This window comes from Callospermophilus lateralis, chromosome 15 (genome assembly GCF_048772815.1).
Source record: "Callospermophilus lateralis isolate mCalLat2 chromosome 15, mCalLat2.hap1, whole genome shotgun sequence".
NCBI lineage: Eukaryota > Metazoa > Chordata > Mammalia > Rodentia > Sciuridae > Callospermophilus > Callospermophilus lateralis.
In genome coordinates, this window is record NC_135319.1 from 75225350 (window position 1) to 75240180 (window position 14831).

Sequence of the window (14831 nt, forward strand, 5' to 3'; positions counted from 1 at the left end):
TCCTAGTGACACACACCTGTAATCCCAGTAACTCAGGAGCCTGAGGCAGGAGGATTGCAAGTTTGAGGTCAGCCTCCTCAACTCAGTGAGGCCCTATGCAACTTAACAAGACCCTATTTCAAAACAAACAAACAAACAAAAAAAGGGCTAGAGATATAACTCAGTAAGGCACCCTTGGGTTCAATACCCAGTACCCCCCCCCAAAAAAAATTATACAAATAATGTTTCTACATGTAAAAGCTTCAAATATATGAGCACTAAAAGTAAAAAATGAAAACCTCTTTTGTGCTCCTGAATCCACTCCTTGGAATTAATTACTATCAACATTGCTTCACATATAGACTTCTAACTTTTTTTCTGAATACATATATCATATATTTATAACTGTATGAACACATAAATATGTACACACAAGGGTATGTGTGTATACACATTCATATATACGAATATAGCATTACTGTTCACATATTGTTTTGCAGTAGACTTTTTCCTTTAACAGTGAGTCAAGGACATCATGCCAGGTCACCTCATGTTTCATTAAGAATGCAGAGTATCCCATTTTATGGGTTCCTTATCTTATTTTGACTATTCTCCTACCGAAAGCCATAGATTATTTCTTCTGTTTACTATTGGAAACCACATGGCAATGAACAAGGACGATCACCTTGTGTGAATGCTCATACACAGATTTCTAGGCAGGTGATGTACCACTGAGCTATATCCACAGTCCACATGTGGATTTCTGTGGGGTAACTTCATTTTCATAGATGTGCTTGGCCGAAGAGTCCCATGTTTTGACTTTTTTATAGTTATCCACAAACTCAAGAGGAGACTTTTTAAGCTTCTATTCCTAAGGAAATTTTCCATGAGGTTTCAACTGACTGTGAGATCCATGGCTCTGAATTATCTCACTCCTCAATTCACAGGCTTCCTTACAGCAAAGTTAACATGTTTTATATATTGCCATAATCTCTCCTCTAGGGTACACTTCAAACTATCTTTTATTTCAGAAGTAATAATTATTTATTTGCAGCAAAATTCAGAAGCCTCTTATGCTTCAAGTAAGAGAATAAACTCCATTTCCATTGTGACATTTTCACCCCTAGTCAGCATACACACACCTACAACTTTATTAAGTCCATGTTTAAGCTTTCTTCTCCTTTTCTAGTTGTATGAACAAAAGAATATGTGGATTGATAAGAAAGGGAACTGCATGGAAATGTATAGGAAGTGACTTCACTGAAGACTGGAACAAGGGAAAAGTTAAGAAAATTGAAGAACAAACCACTGAAACAAAAATCTGAAATAATGCCCTAAACTCTTCAGGCCTCAATAAATACTGATTTTTTATTATAGTCTAAGAAAATGATCCTCAATAATTTTATAAGCAAATGTGAATTTTAGAAATTGTTTTAATCCTTTCAACAAATGTCCTGCATTGTTTGCAATGTCTCTATCAGACAGATAAGAAAACCCAGTCTCATAGAACTGATGCCATTTGGTCAAGATTACAGCCAGCAAAGTACTTAAGTTGGGGCCCAGACTCAGGTTCACCTGATTTTCTTTCCACTGAACTGCATTGTTTCTCCTGCCATCCAAGTTGCCAGTTCAAAACTTGACGGTGAGAATCAAGACTAAGGAATGGAGGTGCCAAGATGCAGAACTTGGCTCAGCATGAGGAACATAAGGAGATGAGTGCCCTTTCATGGGAGGTCTGGGGAGAGGTCATTTGTTGGGGATTTTGTAGGTGAAATTCCAAAAGTGGATCAAACACTGTATCAAATGACTTCTAAGTCCTCTTCCAACTCTATTGGACTCCCACACCCACTTTACAGATAGGGAAACAACAATTGAGAGACTTGCTCAAATCCCCAGCTAACTAGTGCAGCATCTGGTAATTCTTTTACTGGCCTACTAGAAAACTCCTACTTTCAAGTTTGCAGACTTTCTTGCATCTTATCCACATAGTGTTGGATCCCTTTACCAATTTGTTTGTGACTGGCTAACCTAGGTTCCACTTGATATCTACAACGAATGTATGTGATCAGGGGCAGCGGGTGTCACGCTTTTCTCCTCCAATCTCTTCCAAGAACAAAGGCACAGAGGAGCCTAGTCACCCTGTATCCTCCTACTTCTTGGTAATAGACTCTGAATCCAGTACTGTACAAAAGTCTTGATGATATACCTAAACATTAAAAAAAAAAGCAATATCCTGGGAGAAGCAGGGCTAGAATATTCCCAGAAAACACAAAAGTCAAACCCAACCACAGGGCCATCCTGTGAAAATTCTGGCAAACTTTTGAAGAGCAATCAGGGTTGTGCTGATTTTATCATCCCATTTGGTGAGAAAAATAAAGAAGACTAGGAAGGGTCTTTAAGAAACCACACCTTCTGGGCTGAGGCAGTTGCATCTTGGCCAGACTCCAGGGAGATTGGCTCAGAAAATACACCCCATGGTTGAAGAGCCTCTCCTTGTTTGAGAATAGGCTATTTGCTGTGTGTGCCACCCAGACTCCATGATATAAGTCCCTGGCAGAGAAATGAAACCCCTATCAAGAACAGAACCCACCACTCTGAGAAAGACTGTTCCCCCATCCCCTCATCCCCAAATCCTCTGTAACGAGATAGAAAGTGAATTTGAAAACTGTGGGCCTTGATCGTGTATTTGACTTTGATTCTAAATTATTACTATTGAACTTAATGTGAAACCTGGGAGAGCAAATTGCTGTAAAGGCTGCTAGAAAGGCTTACCATTGAGTTAACAATTAACATGCAAGTAATTGGACTCCCAGGAAACCTATTTATTTAGACTACCTGGCTCAGGTAGCTTTTTATGTGTCGTTTTAAACGTTCAAATGTTCAAAGGGCCTCAGCTACAGGTTGAATGGTCAAGCCATGTTGGAAGATGAAAAGAGAAGGGATTGAGATCCATTCTGGTGCTAAGATTCAAAATCCAACCTCTGCCATTTACCAGATCTTTGATCTTGTGCAAATTACTTAAATTCTCAGTATCTCAGTTCCAGTTTCTAAATAAGTATAATAGGCTAATACCTGGTGGAGTTGTAAGGACTAAATGAAATAATGAAATAATGTACTTAGAATAGTACCTGGCACATGGTAAGTGACACTATTACATATTTTAAAGATAAGAATGTCCACAACATGAACAACCAGAAAAATGGGAAGTTATACTCCACACATATATACTATGTCAAAATACATTCTACTGTCATGTATGACTAATAAGCACCAATTTTTAATTAAAAAAAGATAAAAATGGTGATCCTCCCACCTCCTGTATTTGAAATGAAAACAATTTGCCATGCAGAATCAATATGGTTTTATATTCAGATATGTTATGTTTAGCTTTCACTAATAGCAATGACTATTAAAAACATAAAATAAAAAATTAACTGGTTTTCACATTTGATCTCTCTTTACACTACATGTAATCTGCAAGTGATTAGATTTCATTTTTATTATGTCTGTTAAACTATAACATGGTTGTTATCTCTCCCTGGGCGTGGTTCACACTCAAAACGCTGTTGGCTTTGTTCAGCATCCTATCTGTTGTTATTTTATTTTGACAATCACTGTGAATGAGATTGTGAGAAACTTGTCTTATGCAGAGCATAGTGTTCATAAGACACAAGTTATTAATTTCTTAGAGTCTTAAAGAGTTGTAGGTCTTTCTAAAAGTAGGGAAAAGAGGAAGGTCAACAAATGACTAAGATTTAACCCAAATGATTAAAAGGACAGGATGTTCTTTTTTGTCCCTAGGGACCACAGAAGGAAATGAGAACTAAATTTAATGTTATGAGTTCTCATGTTCATAAATTAATGTCTTAGGTTTATGTGTCCTAGTAATTATGCACTGCTTTGGAAAGGCTTACCCTGAAAGTTTAGTCTGAAGGTAGAAATTCAGCAACTGAGTTGGCTGGGTAGAAACTGTGAAATAAAATTGTTGAGAGTTTCTAGCAAGGTATTTATCTCACGTGTAAACACAGGGAAAATTTGTAAAGTAGAATTTAGGTGTCATTTCCCACCTATCCTGTCCTTCCTACCTCAAGGGCAGGACAGATGGATGTCAAGCTATGGGAGCTTTTCACTCTCCTCTGTGCTATTCAGGCTCTGCTATCAGACATTTGCATGTTAGTGAAAATTTAGGTCACTGTGTTACTGTTCCCTGGAAGAATTTATTCTGAAAGCTTTATATCTAATTGTAGATTGCAAGGTTTTTATGGGTATCATAGATCATATTGCAAGTAATTGAGATGGCTCCAACTAACTTAAACAAGATGAGGATTTATTGGAAGAAAAGGCTTGTGGCTCCTATTGAAGGAAAAGCTGAAGAATTAGGTCTGGGAAAGAACAAGAGCCAAGTGAGTTCTATGAGATCTTTGAAGTAGTATCTAATCACGGTTTCTTCAGGGACCTTCCCTGAGCAGATCTTTTTAAGTCTTTGTGTTGCTTTACTGAAGGTTCACAAGCTAAGGAAGGAACATCTGGTTGGTCCAGCTTGGAGCCAACCCCTACCTCAGGGAAGGACAGGGTGCCAAGACTGCAGCAATGGGGTTAAAAAAATGTTCTGCAGGGCTGGGGTTGTGGCTCAGTGGTAGAGCTCTTGCCTAACATATATGAAGCACTGGGTTCGATTCTCAGCACCACATATAAATAAATAAAATAAAGGTTCATTGACAATCAAAAAATATTTTTAAAAAGAAGTTTTGCAAAGGAATATTGGGATACCCTTACTGGAAAAGAAAACAGATGCTGTGCAAACAGAATATACATTTACTATAACCCTCAAGTAACAGAATTTCACATATGTATAAATAGGACACGTAAAAGAGGAGTGTGTCTTGCTGCCCTGGAAATCCTAGCATTTAGGTCACCATTTTTCTTTACTTGATGAATGCTTCTGAGACCCTTTCTTGGTCTCCGGCGACAGTGTGTAAGTCAAATGAGATAGAGGGGACTCCAGAATTCCTTCACTGGTTCTCTCAAAAGCTTTTAAATCAACACCTTGTGGGGGCTGGGGTTGTGGCTCAGTGGTACAGGGCTGGTCTAGCACGTGTGAGGCACTGGATTCGATCCTCAGCACCACATAACAAATAAATAAAATAAAGGCATCGTGTCCATCTACAACTAAAAAAATATTTTTAAAAAATCAACATCTTGTGATTTGACTGTATTTGAGAATATCAGTGAGTTCTTAAAACTATGCTCTAGTCCTTTGAAATGCCACTGAAACATGGTTTTAAGGTAAATAGTTGAATGAACACTGATATATTCAACCCACTGCACTAGCTTACAGTCCACAGCCCATCTACAGTGCTGGCTAAATATGCAGTTCCAACTCCAGATCTAAGACAGCAGAGTTTTCCTGGAGAGGGGTTAGGATAGAGGTTGATTCTAAACTTTCAATAAGCTGCCCAGGTGGCTTCAGTGTATACTTAAGTTTGAGAAACACTGAACCAGACTCAACAAATCCCAATATCTATTGAGCATATACTGTATGTCTGTTGATGTTCTAGACTCAAGAGATAAAACAATGAACAAAGATTCTGTTGGGGGAAAATGAATGCCAGAAAAGCATGAAAATTAAGCTAGGGCTGGGGAGGTAGCTCAGTGGTAGAGCATTTGCCTGGGATGTGTGAGACTCCGGGGTTTGAGCCCTAGCACCAAAAATAAATAAATAAAACAAAAATTGAAATTAACAAGGTAATTATAGAGTGGAACAAGTTCTCAGAAGGAAGAAAAATGGGTAATTGCAAACTGAACAGAAGTGTTTACCTTTACCTGCCATATTATTTCTTCTCAAGATTTCTCCATCTCAGATAATGGTACTGCCATCCATACCCAGGTGCTCAGGCCAAAGACTGGGAGATCACTCTGGATTGGTTGCTCTCCTTCCCTCCTTTCCCTCACCTGCCTGGCATACTCCATCAACAAGTCACTGCCTCAAAAAGAGACCAAGTCCATTCACTTTTCCTCTTCTCCACAACTAACCTTACAAGACCCCCATTCTCTCTTATAGGAATGACGTGAATGGCTTCCCAGGGTCTAATCGTGTCTCTATAGTACATTCTCCACATAGCCAGAGTGAAATTTCAAAAATGTAAATGAGATTGTATCTGTCCTTGGCTTAAAACCTTCTAAAAAGCCAAACTCCTCACCCTGTATCAGACCTACAGGGTCCAGCCCTCACCCGGTCTCGGGCCTCATCTCAGGGCTCTCTGCCTCTGATTACTGTACTCCACCAGTGTGCCTTTCCCGCAGTGCCTCAGACATGTCACACTTGTTCCTGCCTCATGAACTTTGAACTTACTTGTCCCTCCAGCTGCCAACGACAGATCATTTGACTCTCAGCTCCTGCTAACAAAAGGAGTACCCCACCCCCACCAAGTCATTGTTAATGGTCTGTTTTATTTTCTTCATCGCTTTTATTTATTTACGAATTAACATCTATTTTCCTAGTATAATAAAACCTTCATGTGCACAGAGGTTTTTGTCTGTTTTGTTCACTGCTCTGTCACCAGCACCAGAAAACTGACCAGCACCTAACAGGAATTCAACCCATACTGTTGTCTGAGTGAATGAATTGAGGGAGTTGATTAATTGAGCAGAAAGTAACCGAAGGTGAGGTGACTTAGGCTATCAGTAAACAAAGGCCAAGTGTGTCAGGGTTATAAGTTTAGCTGCTTCTTGGCCTTTTGGCTAAGATCAAGTGCAGGGTTATGGGTTTGGGAATAACATAAATTCTAAAGTTGCCCTACACAAACTCTTCATTCCAGCCAAACAAGTTTACATTCTATGCTAACAACATACCTAATTCCCTGGTCCCTATTCAGCAAAAAGTCCTGAGTTATACATTCACCAAGAGCAGAGTGCTGTGGGATCTGTCTCAGAAAAGGAACATAAATGCCAGTGTCTTTGCAACCTCCATTATCAAAAGACACTTCTCCATCTTACCCCCTATGAGAATTCTGTTTTTCAGAAATAGAGACATCATCCCTGTTTTCTCCAGCAGGAATTGATCTCTCTCTTCCTTTAATCCATTTCAACTCTATATATTCTCTGATTCTGGTATACTTACCAACTGTGTGTTGCATGCAAGTTGTTCAGCCCCTCTGAGCCTTAGTTTCCATGTATGAAAAATAGAATTAATGATATTGACTTAACAGAATTGCTATCATGATTAAGTGCAACATATATAGAACTCCAAGCCCAGTGCTTGGCACATAATCATTCACTAAATGATAGCTAGAACAATTATTATTTCTTCATATTGCTAATAAAACTATAATTGTGTCTTAATTATTAAAATAGAAAACAATACTGATAACAAGGCAGTTACTATCTCACATTAGGTGATTTTGCAATCCAGTTGTTTCATACATTTGTATTGTTTTCCCAATTAGATATTGGCTGAGGATATATTTTAAGATTTTTGTTTTGCTTTGTTTTGTTTTTATTATAATTCTCCCAAAGACTAGTGTGTTATTTATAACAAGGACTAAGAACAATTTGTTGCAAATAAGGTGATTATTTGTAGCCCTGATAGTTAAAGATTCACATCATGTCATAATACAAGCTGATTTGGAAAATCAGATCAATTTGGTCTGTACTTTTTGTTTACAGACGGTATGCTGGCATAAGCTTTGCCTTTCATTCGTTCAACAAATGCTTTTTGACACCTACTATGTGCCATGCACTATTGTAGGCAACTAATGAAGCCTTCTAAAGAAGGAAATTATGGTTCCAGACATTGGCGACACATGCCTGTAATTCCAGAGACTCAGGAGGGTGAGGTAGGAGGATCGAAAATTTGAGTCTAACCTCAGCAACTTAGAGAGGCCCTAAGCAACTTAGCAAGACTCTGTCTCAAAGTAAAAAAATAAAAAGGGCTGGGGATGTAGTTCAGTGGTAAAACACCCCTGGGTTAAATCCACAGTACAAAACAAAACAAAAAGGGAAATTATAGAGGAACTGAGCATGTAGCCCTGAGGCAGAGTACATGCTTAGCATGCGTGAAGCTCTAGGTTCAATCCCTAGAACCTCTTCAAAGAAATAAATAACATAATAAAATTATGGCATTAACTTGTCAGTCTTTCTTCATGTTTATAAATTCCACTTTTGCAGTTGCTTATTCCTCCTGAAAGACTTGCTTACATGTTAGAATCTAAGCACTTAGAGAATATTCAGAACGTAGAGCATAATGAACAGTTAGGTTCTAGGGTTTGAGTCCCAGCTTTGCTAATTCTCTACTTTGAGCTCCAGAGCAAGTTACAGAAGAACACTAAGGCTCTAGCCTCAGTTCCTTCATCTGTAAAGTGAAAATAATAATAGTACCTTTAAGGATTATTATAGATATTAACTTAAATAACACATATAACACATTCAGCAATGGCATGTTTTATTTTTTTATTATTTATTTGGTGCTGGGGATTTAACCCAGGGCTTGGCACATGCTGAGCAGTTGGAGCTCTACCACTGATCTACAACCCCAGCCCAGTACTCGAAAAAAATCTCAAAATATTAGTTGTCATTAAACTAGTGGTTCATATTATTTTATCAAGCATACGAAGAACAGTGGACAAGAAGAATGCACCTGTAAACTCATTCTTAACAATGAACATATGCTTCAATTTTACCATGTGTCAAGCATTAGAACAGAAGCCCTGTATGTTGCCATTTTACCCTCACAACACTGTCAAACAGGTATTATCTTACAAGTGAGGATAAGAGGGCTCAGAGAGGTTAAGTGTCTTAACCAAATTTACACAGAAATGGTGCAGCCAGGTTCATCTTTATCCAAACCTGTCTCACAAAATGAAAAAGGAGCGGCCTGCCTTGCACTTGTTCTGTCTCTGAGATTCTACACACATTGCATAGTTTCTATAGGACAGCAGTGATCCAAGTGGTATACATGAGACTCACCTGTAGCACTTAAAAGGTCCTGAGCCCAGGGCTTCAACCTAAAAGATGCTAATTCAGTAAATTTGGGGCAGGGCCCAGGAACCAGCATTTTAGGAAACACACCAAGTGATTCTATTGCAGGTAGTTCCTGATCTCATTCTATAAGACAGTCATAATGATTAATACCTGTTTTAAGATAATTTAAAGATCAGCTGTTGAAGTGTTATGACATAAGACCATATAGTGGAAAGATGTAAATGCAACTAAAATAAGTTTTGTACAATAATTGAACTGAATTTATTTTACAATTTCTCTATGTAGAAACTGATGACTCAAATGGAGTTCATGTGAGTTTTTATGTGCTACCTCTGAGGGGTCTTTCAGCAGGAGTATCTTATTTGTAGAGATCTTTTTTTTTTCACATACCAAATTATTAAACATGTAATTTTATAATTAAACATTTTATAAATGTTATAAATTTTATAATGCTAATACTTAAACATGTAATTATTAACAATTTTAGAAATTAATGATTTTTTTATTGATTGTTCAAAACATTGCAGAGCTCATGATATATCATCTTTCATACATTTGACTTGATTTATGAATTCCCATTTTTTCCCCAAATACAAATTGCAGAATCACATTGGTTACACACTCACATTTTTACATAATGGCATATTAGTGACTGTTGTGTTCTGCTACCATTCCTATCCCCTATTTTTGTAGAGATCTTTGCTTATTACTTTAGTCATGATGATTTTAAGTTACCAACTAGAAAATGAATAAACACTTTTAATAATAAACACTTTATTTCTTAAAAAAAAAAAAAAAAGGAGGATCCTGAGGGCGATATTTCACTAAAGTTACAGGGATGTATCGAGCCTGATTACTTAAACAGTTCTATAAGGATCTGTCAGGTATTTAGGTGAGGTAATTCCTTTAAAATAAACCATATAGGTCACATAGTGCTAATAAAATATGTTGATGAATCCTTGAGTATTGCCCTGATTATGTCTCCGCGAGGAATGGAGAACTCATTAGCATGAGCTCCCTGTCGGTCCTCCCTGTCTTGTTCCCCAAGTACTTTCCAGACAGGTTTGGCATAAAAGGATGACCGAAATGTATGTAGTATGGCCAAGTTTCAAATGAATGGCTCATCTACCCCACTGATTAAATACCTGACATTACGTAGTATGAAAAGCCTGCTGTGCTTCACTTTTCTGTCTCAAAACTTTCAAAAGGTAAATTTGAGGGCTGGGAGTGGAATAAAAAAAGAAGGCACTCTTATAAATTCTTGGCTCTTTGATATTCATCTGCAGATGCATATTTCTTACGCCAGGGGAAAACCCTCAAAACTGAGAAGTTTCCAAATTGGGAGTAGCAGTTGTGTGTGTGTGTGTGTGTGTGTGTGTACAGAGACAGAGAGAGAGAGAGAGAGAGAGGAGAGAGAGAGAGAAGGAGGAAGGGAGAGGCCTGTTTGCTTTCTCAAACAATAAGTAGTAAAACAGGTTGTTTAGGATGAAGTCCCTTGAACTAGGTAATTGATTTTAAATATATCTGCCTATAATAACATCTTATACTTATGTAGTGCTTTGAAAAGTTCAAAGCATTTTTACATTTATATATGTCACCTGAACTTCAAGCCAACCCTTTAAAGTAGGGAGAGCAGGTCTTATAACCCTCCACCACCACTGAAAAGATGGCTAAACTGAGGCACAAGCAAGTCAAGAAATTCGTTTGAGGTCAACCAGCTGGTGTCACAGCTAGAACTAGAACACCAGAAGTTTGAAACTGAGGCCTGTGTTTTCTTGGCAGAAAGTGTCTGTGCTACAGCTAGATCTACCCAGAGTTCATGTAGAGATTTGTGACTACAGCTTAATTGAAAAATACAAATCAGGCATGCCTAAAGAGTTCTACAGAAAGGAGATTGTGTCTTTTACATGGTGACTGTGTTAGGACAGGGAGGCAGAGAATGGAGTCAGTTGTTTTGGACAATGCAAATTAAAAACAAAAAAACACTTTGTAATCGCTTTCAGAGTATTTTGGGGGATGATTCATTCATTAAATCATGTGTTCATTTTTTAAAGTATCTATTAAGTGTCTTTATATAAGAGATTGTGCTCAGCACTCTGGGAAGATGCAAAGAAAATACATTTAATTTTTTTAGGGGGATTGCTTTGAATTCAATACAGATAATTACCATTTTATTAATTGTTCATTACCACCTTGTAGTTGAAATGAAAAGCATTCCTTGAAAAGAAGCAAGATAAATAAAAACAGATGAAGGAAACTGGGCAACTAATTTCCTTCAATTTTTTCCCTGTAGGAGGCCTTTTTTTGGTACAGGGCATTGAACTCAGTGGTACTCCACCACTGAGCCACATCCCCAGCTTTATTTTGTATTTTATTTAGAGACAGAGTCTCGCTGAGTTGCTTAGTGCCTCACTGTTGCTGAGGCTGGCTTCGAACTCGCGATTCTCCTGTAGTAGATGTTTGCTTATTTCTTTAGTCATGATGATTTTAAGTTACCAACTAGAAAATGAATAAATAACAATAAACACTTTTTTCCTTTAAAAAAAGGAGGATCCTGAGGGTGATATCTCACTAAAGTTACAGGGATTTATCAAGTCTAAGTACTTAGATAATTATATAAGTTTCTGTCAGGTATTTAGCTGAGGTAATTCCTTTAAAAAGTTTAAAGTATTTTTACATTTATATATGTCACCTGAACTTCATGCCAACCCTATAAAGTAGGGAGAGCAGGTCTTAAAACCCTCCAAAAACCACCACTGAAAAGATGGCTAAACTGAGGCACAGGCATTTCAAGAAACTTGTTTAATTGTTCTGCCAGGTACACAAAACACCCAAGTGTGCTACGTCATCGAACACAACAGATTTTAACCCCAATGATTCCTTGCACCTGGGGAGACTGGGCTTGGGTTAGCCCATATTCCTGTCAGGAATACAAGATCCATTTAAGGCAAAGGAGATACCTTCAACGTTGTGGGGGTCAGGGAGGATGAAGTTAAAGGGGAGGCAAAGTCTACAGAGCTTGGGAACTTGGGAGGGTGGCAGGGAGTTACAGTGCACACCCTGCGAGGCTGACTTCTGCCTGCCCTCTAGAAACCTACCTACCCAAGGTCTATCAGGACCTTGTGGAATAGGCATTTTCTGGAAGGGATGTTCTTCTGGGAACCTGCCTGTAGGAATGCCCTAGCACTTCATGCTCAAATGAAGTAGATCAATGCAGGGCATATGGGTGAAACACTCTTGTGCCAGCTGAGTCCATGTGCTAAGACAGCACTGGGCTCTCAGACTCCAGAAAGTAGTTGAAGCAAAGAGAGCCGGATACTGGATATGCTAGTGTCTACATGGCCGAAGAAGTGGCACTGATTATGGGTGAGAAACTGGTTCATTTGCAGTCTTTGTCCACTGATCGGTTTAAACGACTTCAAGCATCTGCTCAAGGAGCAGCAGCGTCTATACTTAGATAATTGCAAAGTGGAACATAAAGCTCTAGGTAGTAGTCTCCTTACTGGCCCATAGGGACTTTTGGCCAAAGAACAAGAGAATTTAAAGCAATTAAAATGTCTCCAATGGTATTGCCAACGCTAGAGTGGAAGTCTCGCAACACAGGCAGCTGAAGAGATGCAGAATGCTGGCCACAAATGTTGCCACTCAACAGGATATTTGTTGTTCTATTCAGAGGTGCTTGGCCTTTGTGGATGATGTTCATTGTTCAAATCAGTCTCTCTCAATGACCAGACACTGCCTTACCCATATTTGTCAGGACACAAATCAGGTTCTTTTCAAATGCTGCCAGGGATCTGAAGATCAAACAACAAACTGGTGGGTATAAGCCTCTCTGAGGATCCGTGCTGTCCACTGCATTTCCAGTTGACTCCTCAGATGTATAAGCTGGAGCAGGTACTGTCTGTGCTAGACAATCTGGAAGCCCGGCCCATGGACTTGTACTTGAATACTACTGAGCTTCAGCCCATCGAGAGTTTACCAGTGGAGTTCAGAGACCACTTGGATGTTGTTGCTAATGGTATGCAGGGTATGCAGTGCCTTCCTTCACCCTTGCTTTTTTTTTTTTTTTTGGCACCAGGGATTGAACTCAGGGGCACTCAACCACTGAGCCACATCGCCAGCCCTGTTTTAGATTTTATTTAGAGACAGGGTCTCACTGAGTTGCTTAGCGCCTCATCATTGCTTAGGCTGACTTTGAACTTGCGATCCTCCTGCTTCAGGGCCAGGAGCCGCTGGGATTACAGGACTGCACCACCTCGCTGCCTTCACCACCCTTGCTTTTTGATCCTTCATTAACCATTGAAGATCATTTAGTCAAAGAATTCACTGAAGGCCCAGGAGATATTTTGGCAAGTAAAGAACAGTCCCAATTAGCCTTCCATCACACAGTAACCTGGGCCATTTACAGATGGCTAGAGATGGGTACACATCCCAGGGATCAGTAAATTCTGAAAACTGCTGTGCACTGTTGCCTCAAAGTGGATTGGCTACAGCAAATGGAAAAACAGAATCTACCCCTAGCAGTTGAGAATTTGTTCTGGGAACCATATGACTTCAATGGATTTCACTTTCCCTTTCTTCAAACAAGTATCATTGATCATCTCTCACTAAACAGGGGCAACCCAGTTGTTTTGTTCTGGGTTATAGAAAACCATAGTCAAGTAAAACTATACTTAGGGGGATGGGCCAATAGTGTCCAAAAGTTATGAGTTTCTTTCTACCCTAGGCAAGGAAGATAGGGATTACCTATCTTTGAAATTGAGTGTTTGAGACTGTGTCAAAGGGGAAAGTGATATCTTTGTAATGGGATTTCTTAAGTAATGGACAGGAATCCACAGAGGTGATTAGGTGAGGGCTATGTTTATAAATGGTACTGTTTGAGATACTGGTTGCTCCAGTGCCTGGTTGTCTTTATCTAAAGGCCTACATTTTAGCTTTTCCTCACCTCAACTTAATTGAACAGTTTGAACCCTTTCTCCAGTGAACTCCAACTTTATCCTGAGACAGTTAAGGACTGGGCCCCCTTCAACCATCCATCTTGCTTCTAACCATGTAAATTTCTGCAGTGGCTATCTCATGTAAAATATAGTAAAAATTTATTGTATATAGTTTCTATTAAATGTTAAAATGTTATGAAAATGTAAAAAAAAAAAAAAAAAAAAAGGAAAGAAAAGATTTAAGGGAAAATATTGGTATAAGACCCCAAACTTTCAATGTCCCAAAAGCATCCCTAAAAGCCAGGAATAAATTTCTACAATAATTTCCCTTCCCTGGCTCCAAAAGGAACTTTGGCAGGCATGTTTAAGGGTGTGTATCAAAGGAAACAACACCAGTGGGTGCAAGGAAACAGACTACAGAGTAATCCAAGGTCCTGTCATTTGGGTGCAAGCTAAACGAGAGTTTGCTAGTGGGTAGTGTGGGTTCCCTGGAAGTCTTGTTTTTAACATTTCCCTGGGCAGCTTTTCCTCAATTACTGGAATAAATGTTTCCAAATCTGAAGGCAAAATTTGTGTTAATACTTACATTATCAGTACTTTTTTGAAATATTTCTTTAGTTTATACTATATGCACACAATGTCATTGAGTATCATTGAGTATAATTACTTTTTTTGTTGTTGTGACATGTCCTCTCAGTCCCCTAAATGGGAATGTGAAACAGTGTACATATTCATAAGTATTGTCTATTTGCCATGTGTGTGAAGAGTGGGAGTTAACCCCAGCTCTATCCCTAACACTGTCCCATTTCGCTTCTCTGGGCTGCCATGTTTTCCACTTGTAAATTACACATTTGTAGTAGATGAGCTCTAAAATCGATTTCAACTCTGCCATCCATTGATGTTCCAGTTAAAAAATCTTTCAACTAGGGATTGGGG

At 38.8% G+C, this 14831-nt stretch overlaps 1 pseudogene; it reads left to right on the plus strand.

Moving 5' to 3' along the window:
* The first annotated feature begins 12281 nt into the window (after positions 1-12281).
* On the plus strand, positions 12282-13486 carry LOC143381092 (KAT8 regulatory NSL complex subunit 2-like; annotated as a pseudogene).
* Positions 13487-14831: the final 1345 nt, after the last annotated feature.